This window comes from Tamandua tetradactyla, chromosome 15 (genome assembly GCF_023851605.1).
Source record: "Tamandua tetradactyla isolate mTamTet1 chromosome 15, mTamTet1.pri, whole genome shotgun sequence".
Lineage (NCBI taxonomy): Eukaryota > Metazoa > Chordata > Mammalia > Pilosa > Myrmecophagidae > Tamandua > Tamandua tetradactyla.
Window position 1 is genome coordinate 58,967,524 of NC_135341.1, and position 15,048 is coordinate 58,982,571.

The following is a 15,048-nucleotide window of genomic DNA, read 5'->3' on the forward strand; positions in this document are numbered from 1 at the left end:
TGTGGGGAACACATTTTGTGTGACTTACTTTCAAAGGTCTCTCACTACCTGTGAGTCCTGCACTTGGATTTTCAGATGTAAACAGAGATCTTCCGTATCACCCTTTATTATGATCTTTTTCAAGTGCTCAAAATGTAATTTGCAATAATACAAAATCCTAGTCTACGAGGATTGGCTCGAGACACAGAAAAGCATACTGGAAGAAACAGGTGCCCTACTTGAAAAGGTCTTCAAATTCTATCAGTTCATTTCACCCCTACTAAAGGTCTATTTCTCTTGCCCTTTGAATCATCTATGCCAACATCCTCTGTGTCCTGTATAATAAGAGGAAAATATCCTCCCTATTGATGGATTTATAGCCAAGTATCTATAACTATAAAGTATACCAACAAAGCTATTGATGAAGATGGAAAACCCAGACTCCACTGACTCCTCCATGCCATTTTGAGAGCCACCCTCCCCCAGAGCAAGCACAACCAGCTAAAAAGCCAGGAGGAACCCATAAGAATAAAAGCAGAAACAGATGCAGATGCAGTCTCTAAATCAACACCTGTCCGAAAATTCTGTCAACCTGCAGCATCTCGAAATAATATCAAATGAAACACGTTTCAGCAAAGACCACCCAAATACATGCCATTTAACACCTTCTCCATTGCTCATCCCTTTAACCCAGGAATAGCATACCTCTTGCCTTTGAAGAGAAATGGCATTTGGAAAGAAGACTAGATTCAAATGCACCTGTATAAAGCATGCAGTTGACTAAATACAGGAAAGTGGGGTACTTACAGCAGGGTGTCCAGTACAGTAGGTGTAGCTAGCATGGGACTGGTAATGTAAGCTTGCTCTTGGAAAGGAATATGTATTCCAAGCTGGTTGGCTGCTGTTCCACTGGGAGCTGAAGCCAGGGCTCATGGTCACTCGTGACTTACTAGTTTGATACACTCTCACTGTGGAGCTAGACTATCAAGAAAAAAGAAATGCAATGTAAAGGCAGCTCTGTATAAATCCCAAGCTAACTATATATAGCAGCATGCATTCGCATGTATGATCATGACACAAGAATCAGCTGGTGAAGGGAAATGGCTGAGGTCTTAAGAGGAAGCATTTAATACTGTTCTGACTAGAATAAAAATATTTTCTCATGTTAGAATTTTGACGAGCTCTCAAAGCACACAGGCTAATTGAAATTTATCTCATTGAAAACAGTTTTTTCTCCTTGTGACATGCAACTTCATCCTTCAGAAATGAGATATATTTTAGTGGTGACAGCAACGGTGACATTTTCAATTACATAAACATCCTTTCATCACTGAAATCATCTTAGAAATTCACCATTTCTGTGTTTTATATGAATGTAGAAAACAAAATCTTAGTTTACAGGGATGGGATTTAGGCCCAGATTAGTGCCCGACACTAAATATCTTCAAATTCTGTGAGTCCATTTCTCTCCCATGGGAGACATGAGCAGAAACATGGATACACTCCAACATTCCATCATTCCATTGTCTATACAGAAAAATGGTGAAGGACTCAAAATCACAATTTACCCCCATCCTGGCCAACCATGTAATTAAAAAGAGGTCAGTAGAGGAGTAGGAAAATATCAATTTGCCGAATGTTAAATATATCTGGTTATTCCTAGTTGTGTATATAGTAAAATGAACTGAAAACAAAACTCACTTATATCTTCTGTCCTTCTTTGTTCTCAGAAGGCAATGGCACATAAAGGCATATAATAGTTTCTTTTCAGAGAACACTTTTATCATAAAATTGCAAGTAGGACAGTAGCTTTCACAAAAAATTCTATTTATATATGTATGGGCACATGCCAACTCAATCATTGGGAAAATGTGCTAATCTCATTGTCATTATATTCAGGAAACCCAGTGGGGAAGAAACCTTTATGTGAGATTGTGTTTCCTTTTCAGCTAGATTCTGATACCATTTCTGTAGACAGGTTTGGGCATCCTGGGGTTACCAAAAGAAAGGAAGGACCTTAGCAATTCAAATACATTAGGCAGGCCCAGTTCTCTCACAATAGCCTCAAAATATTTGTAAGGGGAAAAGAAAATTTAAATCAGTGATTCAGTGGTAGTTAGCCACCTATAGTACTTGAATAACAAACCGGAGAATGTAGCCTTGTTAAGGCAGCCAATTTTTATGGCTGTCTGTCTTTCTCTACCCTCATCTCCCATCACCACCTAACCTCCAATTGTTCAACAGTTCAAGGAGATGTGCAGATACAGGAATGAAAAGGTATACACTACTGCATACCTCCCCAGGACAAATATTTGTTGGCAAAGAAACAGTGTACTTCTGAAAAGATAGTACATTTGTGCTTGGTTTTAAGTGCTGAAACTATATTTTTATATAAAACCCTCTGTTATTTGTACCATATACATAGTTACTTCAAAGAATAAATGAACCCACCCACAAAACTTATCTTTGACCAAAAGTATCTTGGTTTCTGTTCTGCATCTATGTTTACTAAAACCAATAATTCTCACTAACTCTGTTCACTCTATAGGTAACTCCTTCAAGACTACATCTTCAAATCACACTGTTAGAGAGTTAGATTTTATCTGTCTCCACAATTATATTAGCTCAGGGGTCTTAAAGTTCTTGGAAAGGTTTGCTGGTTAGGGACAAATAAATTTGTAATACCCTCATCTCATAGTTTAGCTATGATCCCAAATGGCATCAGACACTCGTCCTTGATTTTATTCATGGTGACCTTCCTCCTACAAATCCATTTTTCTCTCTCTTTTGCAATGTTCAAGCACAAGTTGTTTTCCCTACTTGGTCCCATTCCTGATGCCTGTGGTTTATGCTGACCCCTGGCCTTTCTAATCTCATATAGCTGTCACAATGTTTCCCAAACATTGTGTTTGCATGTGATTAGGCTACTTAGTGTTATTTTCTATTTGTTCAAAACTTGGCACTCCAAGCATGCTGAGAATCCATTGAAATAAAAACCACCAGTGACTATTCCATATCTCTAAGGATTCCTCACGCTCTTTAGCTTTTGGAGCCTCTCACATTTTTTATCCCTCCTCATTGAAATCATCTTTCCCTTTGAATATATGATCCCTCTGATTATTCCTTCTTCTCTCACATTCTTGCCCCTTTTTTTTCTTTCTAATTCCTAAATGAGGACATTTTCCTATGTTTATTCCTCAGTTCTGTGTTCTTCACTTTTTTTTCTCCTTGGTGATCACATTCATGCTCAAAGTTTTAAACATTATGTCCAAGAAGATGACTCTCAGACCTTACTTAAATGCCTGAATTCCAATCCCAAATCTTAAAATAACTGCTGTCCATGGAGGTATCATTATCACCATGTGCGGAATCAAAATTTAAATCACTATGTATAAAATTAAATGAATTTTTATCCTAATATTTAACCCCCCATAATTTCTTTATTCCAGTTAATGTTATGATCATATTTTTAAACCGTCTTGAGGCCTCAGAACAATTTTTACTCATTTATCTCTCCTCTTCTATTATTGGTGTCACTAAATTCTACTGACATGGTGTTTTCCTTTCCATTCTCATTACTGCTACCCATTCTCATGGTTTTATCAATTTATGCCATGGCCACTGACACTGCATCATAAATCTTGTACCTTACGCCTTGGTTGTCTATGCACACTGACTCCAGGATAGTGTTTCCAAAAACCTACTTTTATTCTGTTACTCCTCTTCCAAAAAGCATCTTATGCCTTTCTAACTCCTGTAAGACACAGCACACACTTCTTGGTGTCTTATATGAGGTCCTCTCTAATGTGATCTTATCATTACAAAGCCAAGCTTACTTTTCTCCTTTCCATACAATCTCAAGCTCCCAACAGATTGTTGGGAGCCAAATATGACTTGTATAGTCACACCACTGTCACAAACCATATACCTCCTAAAATGTCCTCCCCTCCTCTCAGTCCATACTTCAGTTACCCTGCCAGTCCCCATCTTTTATACTTCAAGACATGCCAGTAGCTCCAACTGTCAGTCCATGTGCAATTATTCTTCTGCTAGACACTGGCATTACCAATTTTTTGTCATGCTTATCTGATTCTTTCATTTGTTTGTCTATCCAGGATATCAATGTTTTAATTTCATCAGCATAGTTCATCTGATGCCTTAACTTTTGCACACAAGTCACCTCCTAACACACATCCTGTGGGATAGGCAGCTTACTGAGTATGCCAGTTTGAAGTTGTAATGTACCCCAGAAAAGCCATGTCCTTTTTCCTGATCCTTTCTTGTTGGGGACAGCCATGTTTCTTCAAAACTCATTCAATATTGTTGGGTGGGATCTTTTTTATTAAGTTGTTTCCATGAAGCTGTAACCCACCCAACTGTGGGTAGGACCTTTTGATTAAGTGGTTTCCATGGAGATGTGTCTCTACCCATTAAAGGTGGTGTCACTTATTGGAGTCCTTTAAGAAGGAACCATTTTGAAAAAAGCTTTAGAGCTGACACCAACAGAAATCTTTGGATACACAGAAAGAAAATGCCCCCGAGAAAGCCATTTGAAGAAGCCAGGAGTGAAAGCTAGCAGATGATGCCATGTGCCTTTCTAGCTGATAGAGGAACCTGGAACTTTATTGGCCCTTTCTTGAGTCAAGGCAGCTGGCACTGGATGCCTTAGTTTAGATATTTTTATAGCCTTAGAACTGTTAACTTGCAACTTAATAAATCTGTTTTATAAAAGCCAACCCATTTCTGATATATTGCATTCTGGCAGCTTTAACAAACCCAAAAAGTATGTTTCCTCAGAAGTAGACTACAACCAAGAACTTGAATAAAGGTAGTTTTGGACGTGATCCCAGGGAAATCAGTAGGAAAATGTGAAGTGGGAGAGAAAAAGGAATAAAATAATATCTATAAGTTGCTATCTTGAATAGTTATTACCGTAGAGAACTGAGATTCAGTTCTCTGGGAAATGGTGTAGAACATGCTTTAACGCTATTCTACCCAAACTGCAAGGAAGCAGGGGGGTATTTAACCTTCAGTTCCCATTTATCACTGGCTGAGGGTTGATGCTGGGGACATTCATTCCCTGTTACCTCTGCCCCTCTGCCCCCAGTACACCTAGATTAAAAGAAAGATCTCAGATAGAGCCCTAAGGTGCTGTTGGCACGCCCTACAAAAGTAAGTGTCCAGGGCAGTGCAACGGTGGTTCAGTGCCAGAATTCTCACCTGCCATGCCAGAGACCTGGGTTCGATTCCTAGTACCTGCCCATGCAAATAATAATAATAATAATAATAATAATAATAATAATAATAATAATAAGTGTCCAGAAGGTGTGGGTAGAGCATTGATAGCTTGTTCATGACTTCTTGAACTTCTTTGTCTCTGCCATAGTACCTGTTTCACTGACACTTTCCCTTTGATTGAGTGAGAATAGGGGCTCAAAAATATAGGTCAAATTGGCTTGACTGCACTGTTGTTAAAAATTTGAAAGGATAATCCACTAAAGAAGATATTAGGATGGCCAGTAAGCATGTGAAAGGTGCCCCAAATTATTAGTCATCAGGAAAATGTAAAATAATGCTACAATAACATACCAATAAGTATACAATTTATACTCCCTTGACTTGCTAAAACTAAAAAAACAAAAACTGATAACACTAAGTGTAGGTGTGATTACCAAGGACCTGAAACTCTTATACACTGTTGGTGGCAGAGTAAAATGATACAGCTACTTTCAAAAACTGTTTGGAACTTTCTATTAAAATTAACCATATTTATACCTTATCACCCAACAATTCTATCTGTGGTTATTTACTCAAAAGAAACAGAGGTGCATATAAGACTTTTATATGAAAATGCATAGCAACTTCATCCATAATAGCCCCAAACTAGAAATTAACCAAGTGTCCATTAACAAGAGAATGGATAGAAAAGAAATTGGTTTATACTCATACAATGAAATATTACTCAGCAATTTAAAAAGAACAGATTTCTGACAAAAGTATAACATGATGAATCTCAAAAACATTATGAGTGAAAGAAGACTGGCATGAAAGAACAGATAAGTATGATTTCATTCATATTAAGTTCAAGGTAAAACATATGTAGCAATCAAAATCAGAAAATGGTTGCTGGGATAGTTGAGGGGAATTCATTTTAAAAATAAAAGGTGATTTTCTTGAGTGCTGAAAATGTTTGCTGTCTTTTTTGGGGTGGTCATTACACAAATGCATATATTTGGAAAAACACATTGAACTTAACATTAAAGATTTTTACATTCTATAACATCTTAATTATATCTAAATCAAAGAAAAAAAAAAGTACAGCACTTTTGTAAAAGTCAGATTCTGATCTTTCTATCAAAATGGAGGATAGAGATGGATCAGAAACTGAAGCCCAGTGGCCCCCAAATCCTAATTTTCTAGATCCCATAACTGGCTAATCTGAGTTCCACTCTCTGTTCCGTCCCTGGCACACCTTCTGAGAGCAATGCCATGAAGCATCCAACAGACAAAAGGCAGACAGCCAGAGAGAAGAGCCCAGGGTCTGGATAAAGAGCTTCTGAATAACCAAGGGCTGACAGCATCTTCTGGTGCCTGCCAATAGATCAGGGGTCAGGGCTGTTGGAAAAAAAAAAAAAAGGTAGCACATCACAAAATAAGGACCCTCTTAACATGCTCCTAGAAATTACAAAACTCCAGGGAATTCTTGCTGGTTTAATTAGTCAGCACTAGCAAACAAAAGGAAGATAAAGGGAGGAGCAGGAGGAGACTGCACTAAGAAAAAAATGCAACAAGGAAGAAGGGAATAACCAATACTGTAAGATTCTTGGGCACAAGTGAATGAATGATACAGGGGAATAATAATAGCTAACACTTACTAATCCTATCGGACACTGTTTTAAATGCTTTATATTTATATTCTAATAACTCATGTCTTTTCCATAACAATATTAAGAGGCAACTGCTGCTACCAGCTCTCTGAGAATAATAGATGTGATGATGGTACTCATAACAGCCACGTTAACTGAACACTCACTGCTGTGCATCTTTTATGCATTACTTTTGAATCCTCAGAACAATCCAGTGATTTAGGTGTTATTATCCACATTTTATCGGTAAAGAAACTGGACTTATAGACATTAGGCAACTTGCCTAAGAACACCCAGCTAGTAAGGATACAGAAGCAAGGACTACAGAGTCAAAGGATACTTAGTGAAGGTTATGTGATTGACAGTTTGTCATCTCCAGAGAATAAACGTTAGAAATAAACCATATACTCCACCCCAAAAGAGAAATTAAAAGAGAAACCACTACAGATATTTGTTCATATAAATATATAGAGAGAGCCAGGGACTTAAAAGGGCATGAAAATGTTGTGAGATGCAGACATGAGAACAACTCACTGCTATGGAATAATACCTTCTTTCTTGGTTGATAATATCATTATCATGTGCTATAACACTAACATTATCCCACATTTAATTAATTACTGGTGATGACAAAATAACCAGCTCGAACTGTCCACATTTGTCCTCTTCAGAAGTTGCTCAGACAGCATTAGTGAATGTTCTCCTCAGCAAGAAGAAATTGCAAGGTAATTCTAGAAATGTAGTCAATAAATTTACTCTGAAAGTACATTAAGTCTATTCCAATGTTAACCTAAAACTACTGCTGACATTAGTCTTAAAGAGTATTCATGTCCTTTCTAATAGGTGCAACTTAAATAAACGGAATATACTGTGTACCAGTAGAGCAGAGAGTCCTATAATAATTATGGTGGTAGATATTTTTATCAGTTTTGGTAGCCCAGCTAGTTTTCCCACAGCTTCTGCTGAAGTATATACCTATAGAGACATGGCTATTCCAGGGGACTTCTCCAATTTGAGTCTTATTGAACCACACCGTCACCTGACCCTACCTCGGCCAACCAGGTAACTTCTTCGAGAAATATGGAATTGCTGATGAACTGTAAATCTCCATCAGATGTTTGAATTAAGAAGTATTGTCAAGGAAGAGCTGGGAGTTGGTTATGTGAACTGGGGAAGCCAGAGTAAGGGGGTTGGGGAAGGAGGAAGAAACAGTAACATACACAGGAGACAATCCTGCTCATTGGAAATGGAAAGAAATTTCAGTTCTGTGTGGCTTTTTAGTTTTTGATTTTGGTTTCTTGCAACATCTAACTACCTCCTGATTTGGAGCTCCATAAGATATTCCAGTACCCAGATATTAAATTATTCTTTTCTGCTTAGATGATCTTGAGTGACAATTGTAATTAAATGACTGTAGAATAGGCAAAATGAAAGGAGCAGATGTGCAGAGAGAAATGAATTCAGACAGTGTGGTCCAGATGGGAGAGAAACCAAAGATTTGCTCCTTCTTATAAGGTCTGTTGACATGTTTCATGTGTATCCCGTATATTGTTGTCATGTCTCCTCCTTCACCTTCACTAGTTTGAATGGATTTCTCTTCCTAACAACCAAATGGCTCATATGACAACCACATTTGAAGCTGCATATTGGACATTGATATTCTATCCTTTTGTTCATGCACCTTCATTTTCCCCATAAAATGCATTTATTGCCCTTCCAATTTGTCTTTTTAAATCCATATTTCCAGTTGTCATTAGACCCCACATCTTATATATAGCAAGGATTCAGTGACCCTATATTGTAGATTTTAAAGTTACCTAAGTTCTAAAGCAAGAGTCATATAGGTAAAGATAAAAAATGTTAATCAGTCATTATGCATGAATAATGGCACGGTGGGGCAAGCAGAGTTAGTGTAAGATGCTACAAAGTACATCTGTGGAAGGTCCACCAGTACGTTGTTAAGTATTGCTTGTTCAGAAAATGTATCACAAATATCTAGCTTTTATTCCTAAAAAAGTTGAATAATATTCATATTTACTCATGTAATTCTTTTCCCATTGTTAGTTTTACTTTTAGCAACACTCATTATAAACACTGTGATGGGGGAAAACAGAAAATGTTTAAACACATATATGCCTGTATGTCGACAGTCAAACGCACACATGTACATGCCTACATATACATACACACATGCAAAAATTTTTTAAGTACCCACAAAGGATTTTTGGTTAACAAATGTCAACACGCAGTTCACAGAGAGGCTAAATGACTTCCTGTGTGTGTTTATTTCCCGTGCTGCCCATGAGGGTGTCCAAAAAGAACAATTTCTACCCAACAGCTCTCAGAGTTTCAATAGGTTTTTCAAAGTTCCCTCCCCAACCCTCCCCCACCCCGCCCCGCCCCAAGCAAAGGGTTCCCGCTGTGTGGTTTCCAAAGATTTCACTTATAACTAGCTGAATACAGAGCCTGAACGGGCAGTAAGGCCCACGCCAAAGCTTCCTCTGCACCCTGTATGGGACAAGTGGTTACTTTGTTCGGTTACAAAGGCTTAAGAGGGAGGGAATAAAGAGGGAGAAAGAGACAAACAGCCCCTAAAGTATAAGAGGCTTCTTTCAAATAAATCTTTTTAAAGGAATCTAAATCATGACACTCAAAAGGAAGGAGACTGCACAAGGAAATGGGGAGAAACTTTTAAGTTCACCCCAGAGGAACAGAAAAAAAAAAGTCTTCTCTTCTTTGACATATTATCTTTTGTAACATCCCTCAAAGATAAGTCTCTGGCTTGGCCTTAGCAGATTTGTTTCTCTGAGGAAAATGCGTGTTTCTTTTTGTTGTTGTTGTTATGGCTATTGTTGCTTCCCTGACGTGGGAACTGTCTTTATTTCTCCAACATCACTTTTTCTATGACTTTTAAACATAAAGTGCCTGAGTGAGCTTTGCTTATCAGGGCGCCTTTGTCCAAAATGATCATAAAACGTGGTGCTTTCTGACACTTAATTTATTGCTATTGTTGAATTTCAAAACTTCAAAAGGTGGAATGTAATAGAAACTTCTGTATGCTCTAGCAGACATGTTTCACCACCCTTGCCAGCCAAGCTGGTGCTTTCCAGACCCTACTGAAGAATATCCTGAGCCCAGAAAGGTATACCAGGTGACTCCCCCACTCCTATTTGGTTGGACGAGATAACCTAGATAATGACGTAATTCCATCAGACACTCTCTTCTAGAAATTAGGACCCAGCACTTAGTGATTATTAAATCTCTACTATGATGACATTAGAGCCCCTGTTTATTACTTAGTACTAATTATTAGAATGACTCATGGTGCTTTGAAGATTGGAAAGGGGGTTTCTGGCATGGATGGGGGTGGAAAGGAAATCTCAAAATCTCTCAGTTGTTTTTACAAACAACTGGAAAGGGTAGAAATGGTCAAGTTGTTCGTACAGGAATGAAAATAGCATTGGGCTTAAAGTCTGAGCAACTAGTCATAAATGTTGGCTCTGTGGCTTTCTAGTTATGTTATCTTCAACAATTCCCTCCATAACCTCTACATCTTCCCTCATCTGAAAATCCATGCATCACTGGGTTATTGTGAAAGATAAAATGAAATGAGGTATGGGCGGGCTGCAGTGGCTCAGCAGGTAGAGCTCTTCCCTGCCATGCCGGAGACCCGGGTTCGATTCCTGGTGCCTACCCATGCAAAAACAAACAAAATGAAATGAAATGAGTTATGTAAAACTATTTGGTACGTAGATGATACTCCATAAAGACATGTTGAGAGAAAGGAAACAGTGGCAAAAAGTGGTTCAGAACACAAATTCTAGAGACTGGTATCCATAATCAAAGCCACAAACAGCTGCCTCCCAGATTTCTAATTTTGGTGAAGTCCCTTATTCGCCCTGTGCCTCAGTTTCTTTATCTGTAAACACAGATTTACCTCCAAGAACCTACCTCCCAAGATTTTCATTTCCATAGAACCTACCTCCCAAAATTACCATTGGGATTAAAGGAGTTAATAAAGCACTTAATAGAGTCTTGCACTCATTTGAGATTAACAATTATTATTGAATTAAAATGCTACTACTAAAAAAATGCTACTAATTACTTATAATTTTAAATCAATACAAATATGCAACTTGGCTTGGAGATTAGAATTTGTATAAGCTTCTCTCCTTCCCTTCTCTCATTTTCTCCTTCCCTCCCTCTTGCCTTTGCTTCCTTTCTCCATTCTTCTTTCCTTCCTCCCTTTCCTGCCAGATGGGAAAATTTATCAACCTGGAAGACACTAATTTCTTTCTGAGTAATCGATTCGAATACCTATTTTTCTTTTTCACACTAAAAGTCACCTTACAACTGATTCCTGTCTCAGAGCACATTCAAAGAGCCCAAATATATTATTGCTCCTGCAAGAGTGTGTTGGAAGCTCAAGTCACATAGACCATCACTGGAGGACAGACCTAAAGCCCCAGAGTATCTGAAACCAAAAGGGGTTTGTTTCCCAAAATGAAATTAACCTATAAATGTGGCACTAAGATAAATGGAAAAAGATTTTTACAAGTCTTTTATTCACTAAAATCAAGAGATAAACTGGTTTATCTGTTGTAAGAGGATTTTCAGTGCTAGATCATGAATGGCACTTGGGCAAAAATGAATAATCTTTTTACCCTGCATCTGATGCACCTGACACTGTGAGTAGGACCCAGTGGGTACTCCCAATGAATCATCCATCCACTCGTTCATGAAACATTTATTTAGTGAGGCTTTGCAATGGACCTGATGTTTAGCTGTGCCACAAACATGAGAAAGAAAGACCCAGACCCTGCTTTAAAGGAGACTAATAATTAGCAAGGGGAGCAAATATTTGAATAAACACTTACAAAAACACTGGTTTAATTGTTTTGAAGGGAGAATAGGTAGTAAAAGGAGAATACACATCAATGGCACCTACCTACTGTGGTGGCAGGGAAGTGGGTGCAAGGGAAGGAAAGAAGTGTGTGTGAACTTCTGGGTTTATCCTGGAAGAAGTGCTATTTAAAATAGGAACTGAAAAGAGAAGAGTGTTCCAGATGAAGAGGGGGTGGAGACACTGAAAGAATGGCCCTGATTGTATGAAGGCTCAGAGGCAAGAGAGAACAGGGTCAAAGTCGGAAGTTCAGTGTGTCAAAACTTATGGGAGGATGGGGGAGTTAAGGGGAAGATGGAGAGAGGACAAAAGATGGACTTGGAGAAATAGGGAGAGCACATGTCCAAAGGGATTTTAGGAGTTTAAATTTTAAACCAAGTCAAAGAGAAGCCAGTGAAATATTTCACTCAGGGGAATAACTTCAATGGATTTGTATTTAGCAACAGAAACTCTGGAGGACCCTAGAAATGGATGGGACAGGGCCAGACCAAAGAGTAGAGGTCTGATTAGGAAGGTGACTCAGTGGTATGAACAAGAGGTGATGGTGGCCTGAAAAAGAGATGTCATTAGGACTTGGCATGGGGGGAGAGGGATGATTCCCAAGTGATATATAACACTATTCACTAGTAGAGGGAGCAAATAAAGACGATCATGATTAGGAAGTGGGGCAGCTTAAAAGCCAGTAAATTCAATTCTGATGATGGATAGTGTTGATGGTAGCACAGCATTGTGCATGCAATTAATGTCATAGGTATATACTTAAATATGGTTAAAATGAGAATACATACAAATATCCCACAATAAAAAAACTAATATGTCCTGTACAGATTATTGTAGTGCCTGGAAACATCCTAGAGTATATTAACCAGATTGTCAAAAAGTATTAGCAAACTTCCCTGAGGGAGGGGAGAAAGAATATGGAACTGTTAAACCTTACCATCAGGGAATCCCCTGATACTGTGTCAAAGTTTAGGGATACCCAAATCAATAGGCCATGTCCTCGATCATGAGGTTTACTCTTGTGAAGCTTATGTAGGTAGCAGAAAAGCTTAGACTACCTATAGGCATGCCTAAGAGTTACTTCTGGAGGACCTCTGTTGTTGCTCAGATGTGGCCTCAGTCTCTCTAAGCTCAACTCTGCAAGTGAAATCATTGTCCTCCCCACTACATGGGACATGACATTCAGGGGTGAAAGTCTCCCTGGTGACATGGGAGATGACTCCTAGGGATGAATTCAGACCTGGCACCATGGAATCAACAATTACATCCTGACCAAAAGGGGGAAACAAGTGTAATTAATAAAGTATCAGAGGCAGAGAGAGTTCAAATAAAGTCCAGAGGCTACTCTGGAGGTTGCTATTATGCAAGTTTCAGGTAGACCTTACTACCTGTTATAACCTGCCATCCTCCAGCCAGGACCATTCCAGCCCATCCTAAAGAACACCTAGGGCAATATATAAGATTCCTCAAGGGTTCCAGGCACTAGAGCAACTTTTCAGAAACCTACAACCTCCAGATGGGTCTCCGGTCCAGATAAGTCCTGAAACCTAGACCACCCTCTCCAGAATATCAGATAGTTCCATTTCCCTACCCCATATTAGTGACAGACCCTTCCAATATCAAAAATTTAGACTTGCCATAGCCCAAACAACCCCAAAGAGAGGTATGGAAAGATCAAAGGTGATGGTGGAATTATACATAGAAGATAGGACTTAACAAATGAATATGAATGCTGAATCATTAAATTGATATCTCTTTTAGCCCTCAGTATTTTAGAGTAGCTAGAAGTAAAAACCTAAAATTGTGAAATTGTAACCCATGTCAAAGTCTGAAATATGTTCTACAACTAATTGTGTTGCTGTGCTTTGAAATTTATAGCTTTTTTGTATATGTTATTGTTCACAAAAAAAGAAGGAAAAAAGTCGATTGTGATGATAAAAAAGTATTTAAGCCCCCTAACCTCCTATATTCTGGAGCAGCTAGAAGGAAAAATATGAGAGGATCATATGGTAGCCCATGACAGATTCTGGGATCTATTCTGTAATTACTTGTTGAAGAGTGTTTTGAAAACCACTGCTTTTTTATTTCTTTGCTTTGTATATATGTTATACTACAAAATTTAAAAAGTTGAAAAAAAACTAATGTGAATATAGAATTGCAACTGAAAAAATATTCAATTTTGAACATATCAATGTTGTGTCTATTTGTTCCTATGTCTAGCCAAAAGAGATCTGTGGTTCTGGAGTTCAGCAGAAAGCTTTGGGCTGGAGCTTTAGAAATCAGCAATAACTAGATCCATACAAATGAACTGAGTTGAACAGACAGAAAATTTAAGTCTATCACCGAAGTTATTAGTATACGCTTTAAGGTGATGAGCTAATTCAATTAAGCCTAACATCCAAAAATATTAATTTCCAATGGCCAAAAAACATGAGCCATGGCTGATTAGTGGAAAATTCCTTAAAGTTACTGTATCCATGCTCCACAGTATGGCAAAGTACCAAGAGTAGCTTGCCCTCGGCATCAAGCTCATTCTATTATTAGTACCACTTACTGAGTTTCTACTTCAAAGGGCACAGACAATTGGGAATTTTCATTCTAACACTACTGGGCATGAAAATCACCACAGACTGAAAAACTGGACTGAGTATAAGAGAGCTGTGACCATTCTTTCAGTATCACCACCCCCTCTTCATCCGGAGCACTCCTCTCTTTCAGATCTTACTTTAAATATCACTTCTTCCAGGATAAACTCAGAAGTCCACACACCCTCCTCCCCTGCAGCCTCTTTCCCTGCCACCACAGGTAGATGTCCCTGATGTATATTCCCATTTTACTATGTACTTTCCCTTCAAAACAATTAAATACTATTTGAGTATGTCAGTAGGTATTCAATAAATATTTATTGAAAGAACTAACTTAGCTCACCTGTGGTTATCAAAATTATACTAATTTTCAATTATTCAACTGAAATTTGAGCTATTTCTGTAAAGTCTTACCCATTTTTAGCCCTTTAACAGATCTTAATTACTCCTGTGTCTTCATTATCACATCACTTTGGAACGTAGATCAATTTGCTTGTTTGTTTGCATCTCATGGAAGGTATGTCTAAGTTCAAAAGGGTCCGAATGTGTATTTATACTTAAACATATCTCTTATACTATGATGAACACACACATAAACACACATACACATATCCTGACATCTTTTAGATGAGGGTTTGGAAAACATTTTCTGTAAAGTAAACATTTTAGGTTTTCTGGGCCATGTGGTCACAGCAGCAACTATTCGATTCTAGTG

At 38.2% G+C, this 15,048-nt stretch overlaps 1 long non-coding RNA gene across 1 annotated transcript in view; it reads right to left on the reverse strand.

Annotated features, from left to right (window-relative positions):
• Positions 1-817: 817 nt before the first annotated feature.
• The window catches only part of LOC143658002 (uncharacterized), a 342,442-nt gene continuing 328,211 nt past the window's right edge, over positions 818-15,048 (reverse strand). The window contains exon 3 of the long non-coding RNA XR_013163058.1: positions 818-960. This is a non-coding gene — a long non-coding RNA (uncharacterized LOC143658002). The remainder of the gene's footprint in view (positions 961-15,048) is intronic.